Source organism: Ranitomeya variabilis, chromosome 3 (assembly GCF_051348905.1).
Source record: "Ranitomeya variabilis isolate aRanVar5 chromosome 3, aRanVar5.hap1, whole genome shotgun sequence".
NCBI classification, from domain to species: Eukaryota; Metazoa; Chordata; class Amphibia; order Anura; family Dendrobatidae; genus Ranitomeya; species Ranitomeya variabilis.
This window is the reverse complement of record NC_135234.1, coordinates 782,069,256-782,076,743: the sequence shown is the minus strand read 5'-3', so window position 1 is coordinate 782,076,743 and position 7,488 is coordinate 782,069,256.

Here is a 7,488-nt window from a genome sequence, read left to right as displayed (position 1 = left end):
TCATAGCCAACAACTCTCGATTGCCCACATCATAATTGCGCTCAGCAGGCGAAAACTTTCTAGAAAAGAAAGCACATGGTTTCATCACCGAGCCATCAGAACTTCTTTGAGATAGAACAGCCCCTGCTCCAATCTCAGAAGCATACACCTCGACCTGAAACGGGAGCGAAACATCTGGCTGACACAACACAGGGGCAGAAGAAAAACGACGCTTCAACTCCTGAAAAGCCTCAACGGCCGCAGAGGACCAATTGACCACATCCGCACCTTTCTTGGTTAAATCAGTCAATGGTTTAACAACACTAGAAAAATTAGCGATGAAGCGACGGTAAAAATTAGCAAAGCCCAGGAATTTCTGAAGGCTCTTCACAGAAGTAGGCTGAGTCCAATCATAAATGGCCTGAACTTTAACAGGGTCCATCTCGATAGTAGAAGGGGAAAAAATGAAGCCCAAAAATGAAACCTTCTGAACTCCAAAGAGACATTTAGACCCCTTCACAAACAAGGAATTAGCACGAAGGACCTGGAACACCATTCTGACCTGCTTCACATGAGACTCCCAATCGTCCGAAAAGACCAAAATATCATCCAAATATACAATCATGAATCTATCCAGGTACTTTCGGAAGATGTCATGCATAAAGGACTGAAACACAGATGAGGCATTAGAAAGCCCGAATGGCATCACCAGGTACTCAAAATGGCCCTCAGGCGTATTAAATGCTGTTTTCCATTCGTCGCCCTGTTTAATACGCACAAGATTATACGCCCCTCGAAGATCTATCTTGGTGAACCAGCTAGCCCCCTTAATCCGAGCAAACAAATCAGACAGTAGCGGCAAAGGGTACTGAAATTTGACGGTGATTTTATTGAGAAGGCGGTAATCTATACAAGGTCTCAGAGAACCATCCTTCTTGGCCACAAAAAAGAACCCTGCTCCCAACGGTGACGACGACGGGCGAATATGCCCTTTCTCCAAGGACTCCTTTACATAACTCCGCATAGCGGCGTGTTCTGGCACAGATAAATTGAACAGTCGGCCCTTCGGAAACTTGCTACCAGGAATCAAATTAATAGCACAACCACAATCCCTATGAGGAGGTAGGGCACTGGATTTGGGCTCATCAAATACATCCCGGTAATCTGACAAGAACTCAGGGACTTCAGAAGGATGGGAAGACGAAATTGACAACAATGGGACATCCCCATGTACCCCTTGACAACCCCAACTAGAAACAGACGTTGATTTCCAATCCAATACTGGATTATGGACCTGTAGCCATGGCAAACCCAAAACGACCACATCATGCAGATTATGCAACACCAAAAAGCGAATATCCTCCTGATGTGCAGGAGCCATGCACATGGTCAATTGAGTCCAGTACTGAGGCTTATTCTTGGCCAAAGGCGTAGCATCAATTCCTCTCAATGGAATAGGATACTGTAAGGGTTCCAAGAAAAAACCACAGCGCCTGGCAAACTCCAAGTCCATCAAATTCAGGGCAGCGCCTGAATCCACAAATGCCATAACAGAATAGGACGACAAAGAGCAAATCAGAGTAACAGACAAAAGAAATTTAGGCTGTACCGTACCAATGGTGGCAAACCTAGCGAACCGCTTAGTGCGTTTAGGACAATCAGAGATAGCATGAGTGGAGTCACCACAGTAAAAACACAGCCTATTCTGACGTCTGTATTCTTGCCGTTCAGCTCTGGTCAAGGTCCTATCACATTGCATAGGCTCAGGCCTCTGCTCAGAAGATACCGCCAAATGGTGCACAGTTTTGCGCTCACGTAAGCGTCGATCGATCTGAATGGCCAAGGACATAGACTCATTCAGACCAGCAGTCGTGGGAAATCCCACCATACCATCCTTAAGGGCTTCAGAAAGACCCTTTCTGAAAATTGCCGCCAGGGCACACTCATTCCACTGAGTAAGCACAGACCACTTTCTAAACTTCTGACAATATACCTCCGCTTTATCCTGACCCTGACACAAAGCCAGCAAGATTTTCTCTGCCTGATCCACTGAATCTGGGTCATCATAAAGCAACCCAAGCGCCAGAAAAAACGCATCTACATTACGCAATGCAGGATCTCCTGGCGCAAGGGAAAATGCCCAGTCTTGAGGGTCGCCACGTAGCAAAGAAATAATGATTTTCACTTGCTGAATGGGGTCACCAGAGGAGCGGGGTTTCAAAGCAAAAAACAGTCTACAATTATTTTTGAAATTCAGGAACTTAGATCTATCCCCAGAAAACAAATCAGGAATTGGAATTCTGGGTTCTAACATCGGGTTCTGAACTACATAATCTTGAATGCCTTGTACCCTTGCAGTGAGTTGATCCACACAAGAGGACAGACCTTGAATGTCCATATCTACACCTGTGTCCTGAACCACCCAGAGATTTAGGGGAAAAGAAAAACAAAACACGCTGCAGAGGAAAAAAAAAAAAAATGGTCTCAGAACTTCCTTTATCCCTCTATTGAGATGCATTAACACTTTACGGGCCAGCTGTACTGTTATGATGACCTGGTGGTTAGGAGCACTAGGAAAGACCTGATGAGCAAACTAGTAATACAGGACAAGCTCTGGGAAGTGGGAGCTCTGCTGACTGCAAACCCTGATCCTATCACAACAACTAGAAATAGCCGTGGAGCGTACCTGACTCTGCCTAGACGCCTCTTCACAGCCTAAGAGCTAACTACCCCTAAAGATAGAAAATAAGGCCTAACTTGCCTCAGAGAAATTCCCCAAAGAAATAGGCAGCCCCCCACACGTATTGACTGTGAGTTAAGATGGAAGTCACAAACACAGGAATGAAATAGGTTTCAGCAAAGGAGGCCAGACTTAACTAAACAGACTTGAGGATAGAAAAGGTATCTTTGCGGTCAGCATAAAAAACTACCAAAAACCACGCAGAGTGTGCAAAAGAGACCCCACACCGACTCACGGCGTGGAGGTGCCACTCTGCATCCCAGAGCTTCCAGCTAGCAAGGCAGAATCATGATAGCAAGCTGGACAAGAAAACAGTGGTAAACAAATAAGCTAGCAGGGACTTAGCTTTTGCTGGAGTAGACAGGTCATCTGAAAGATCCAAGAGCAAACTGAACCAGTACTAGGACATTGACAGCTGGCATCAAGTAACGATCTAAGTGGAGTTAAATAGAGCAGCCAGCCTAGGACTAAATGAGGTCAGCTGAGGACGGAACCTCAGAACCAGCAGCTCCACTCACAGCCACCAGAGGGAGTCCATGGACAGAACTCGCCGAAGTACCATTCATAACCACCGGAGGGAGTTCGAGAACAGAATTCACAACAGTAGAGCAGCAGAGCTTTACGGAGCTGCAGCACCAAGCAGAGCAGCGGAGCTGGGCGGAGCACCACTACCAGTCACATTACCACTAGGTGAGATAGTAACCCTGGTTGAGGCACTCGCAGAGGGGAAGGGACCAGAATTTTTTAGGATCACCTCCATGAGAGCCGTAGCCTTTTCAAATTTCTCTTTCAGGGTTTTCACCTAGCCAGACACCTCCAGACGGTCCTCTCTGGATGCGTGGTCATTTTCAAACCGTGTGCCCTTCAGTTCCTCCTGGAGGCGACGCACACCTCCTTTCTTGTCTCCTCACAGATCTTAAACATCTGGGTCACCCAGGTACAATAGGTGCTCGCAAACTCACGGGTATCCATAACCCCCAATTTTTCACCAGGGTGGCCATCCCTGGGGCAGACACTAGCCACTTAACTTGCTGCCACTGCCGAGTGGGTTCCTCCTTGGGCACTGGATATAGGAAAACTATCCTATTCACCCTTGTAGACCTCCTCGGCGCGTCGTCAGCCGATGTCTCCCTACCCCCCGCCGATGTGAACAGGGGGGACAGGAGCCTGGGGAGTAGAGAGGCAGGACTCGGTTTTGATTCCTGGTCCATGGAGCTTCTTCCACACCCCAAATACAGGCTTGCTGGACACCACAGAACAAGCACATCCGCGCGGCTGCTGGCACCAGACTTGCCCTCATAGATGCTCATTAAAGCATATAACTACTTGTCACATACCCGCTTCTCAGCACGTGGGGTTGCATCTGCAAGGGTTAAATCTATCTCCTCTCACTCAGTCCAACATTCAACCTCTGTCCTATGCTGTAATGGGAGCAATATTTTTGCTGATATTGGATTGGCTTTGCGGATAACCATATGAACATATACATTGGTGGAACATCACTATGGATACGAGGATGCTTCATTTCAATTCGCTGAGCAGAAGATAAACACACTATTAATCTTGTATTTATAATTGTATATTGCGATTATCTATATGGTGGATTGTATTTTATGGGTGTTTAATTATTATATGTCTATTCGATGTGTGTTATGTGCTGTATTTTTTGATATAGTTGGTGGCTGGATGGTGATTGGTGCCCTGTGTGGTGTCCACACTAAGCCAGCATGTTGTATTGATGGGTATGCTTGAAAAATACCACACTTTGGTCAAAACGTTGCTGTACCATGGCTTCATAAATACTTCACTTGGGTATTACTACACCCGGCTGGAGCGCTGTTCATCTATCTGTAGTCTGTTTGGATTATCCGGGACGGTTCCCTGAACATGGAACGGGCGCCCCATTGAGTGAGTGCTGTCAGCCCTTCTCTTTTTTACGTTTATCAGTCTTCACCAATCTTTTGTCCAAGGAACGAGCTGAGAGTCCGATCTGTCATGCACTGGGATATATGCCCATCCCCTGCAGCACATGGTCAGCTATGATATAAATGAATCGTAAGTCGAATTTCTTCTGTTAATCCCTTTTTATTTGTAATTGTACTGTACATACGATACTTGTCTTCTTTTAATTGTTCCCACCTGAGTGGAGTAGTTATATCGCCCTCGCCCTCGCTGCAGTGTGCCCATTAGCCAGTACACAGCAGGCAGCCTTTCTAGCGACTATTTATCCTATATGAAGTACCTGGTCTGACCTGAGGATAAGGGGGGCGCCGGAGAGCTGCAAGATCCAAACAGGAACTGGGAAGTGGGATATAGATAAATCGCCTTCAGAAAGAACCAGGGGCAACCAAACAACCCCGGTTCATGACATATTGGTGTGAGGGGTGGGGATGACAAAGTTATCCTCCCTGGGATCCGTGACAGGCAGACATACAGAAAATAACCCTTGCACAGGGGAGGGTGAGGCAATGACCTCCGGAGGACACCACGGCCGTCCTGCCTCTTGACTTTCGCACAGGGTCGCTCAGTAGAGGGGTGAGGGCGTGAGGGCCTGCACCATGCCTCTGTCAGGCTTAGACCTGCTTACGCTGCGGGGGTTCTATTTTGGGGGATTCTATGTTATTTTAAGTAATTTCCCTATCCAAATTTGTTTGCGGTGCACTTGTCCTACTCTTACCCCATTTTGCTTACTTTTGCAGCCCTTACTTCGTCCATTTTACAGCACCGAAGTTCAGGTCCCCATTGAATTTTATGGGCTTCGGGGTCAAGTTTGGGATCACATTTGGATACCTAACTGAACTTATAACTCTAGTTCAGCCAAACCCAACAAACCCGAACATCCATGGGTCTGCTCATCCCTAGCAATGAGGAGACAGATGGGTCTGAAGTTGAGGGAGAAGTCCAAAGAGGATAAAAGAGTTATCTAAAACAATGCTTAAAGCTGTAATGAAGCACATTCCGGTACATAAACTGTTAATAATAATAATTTTATTTATATAGCGCCAACATATTCCGCAGCGCTTTACAACTTATAGAGGGGACTTGTACAGACAATAGACATTACAGCATAACAGAAATCACAGTTCAAAACAGAAACCAAGAGGAGTGAGGGCCCCGATCACCAGAAACCAAGAGGAGTGAGGGCCCCGATCACCAGAAACCAAGAGGAGTGAGGGCCCCGATCACCAGAAACCAAGAGGAGTGAGGGCCCCGATCACCAGAAACCAAGAGGAGTGAGGGCCCCGATCACCAGAAACCAAGAGGAGTGAGGGCCCCGATCACCAGAAACCAAGAGGAGTGAGGGCCCTGCTGCTCGCAGCTACAATCTACAATTGTTCGGACCAGCCATAGTGTAAGGATCAGGTGTTCATGTAAAGCTGCATGAACCTGTTACCAACCAGTATGTGTAAGGCTTCTTTCACACTTCAGTCTTTTTGTTTCAGTCAAAATCTGTCATTTTGTGAAAAAAACGGATCCAGAGAATTTGCCTGCTGGATCCGTGTTTTTCTCATAGACTTACATTAGCGACGGATTACGACGGATGGCCTCACGTTTCGTCCGTCGTGCGCTGGATCCGTCGAAATTTGTTTATCCGTCGTCTGGAGAGGACGGACAAAGTAACGTTTTTTGTCTGCGTTGAAAAGTCAGACAGCTACGGATCCAGCAGCCTCCGTCATTGGCTAGAATGGAAGCCTATGGGCGCAGGATCCGTCGCTGTCCATCAAATGACGGAATCCTGCGATGGATTCCGTTTTTTTACACTGAGCATGCTCCAAATCTGTATCTATATAAACCTGCCATGTGGCTTCATTCCTCAATGTGCCAGCAAGAAGCATGGCAAGAAGCCTGCCAGCAACCTGCCTGATGGATAGATACATAGATGGTCACAATATTTGCTAGAACTCCTTCCATTTCTACCACTTGCTCTACATCCTCTCAAAGATGTGGTGTTAAAACACTCAATATATAGGTTTCCATTATTTTCCAGTAGCCAATCACGTTTGGGAGCCTCCCATTTGGGGATATGAAAAAATGGATCCGTTGAAAAAATAGAAGAAATGGATAAAAACCGGATGTGACGCATGCAACGGATCCATTGTTTCCGTTTTTCACTATTTTTGACGGATCCGTCGCTCCGTCGCGAAGATGGATTTTGACTGACGCCAGAAGACTGAAGTGTGAAAGAGGCCTAAGAGTGCAGACATAGAGGGCTATTAAATGCATGAAGCATGTGAGAACATGATACCAGGAACCTGGTTATGGTGAAAATGTTGAATGGGTCACACAGGGATAGTTAGATAAATGTGTTGAGGTGGTAGGCCAGTCTGAAGTAGTGTTTTTAGGGCACGCTTAAAACTGTGGGGATTGGGGATTAATCGAATTATCCTGGGTAGTGCATTCCAGAGAATTGGCGAAGCACATGAGAAGTCTTGGAGATGGGAGTGGGAGGTTCTGATTATTGCGGATGCTAACCTGAGGTCATTAGCAGAACGGAGGGCACGGGTAGGGTGGTAGACTGACACCAGGGAGGAGATGTAGAATGGTGCTGAGTCATGGAGAGCACGGGTAGGGTGGTAGACTGACACCAGGGAGGAGATGTAGAATGGTGCTGAGTCATGGAGAGCACGGGTAGGGTGGTAGACTGACACCAGGGAGGAGATGTAGAATGGTGCTGAGCCATGGAGAGCACGGGTAGGGTGGTAGGCTGAGACCAGGGAGGAGATGTAGAATGGTGCTGAGTCATGGAGAGCACGGGTAGGGTGGTAGAC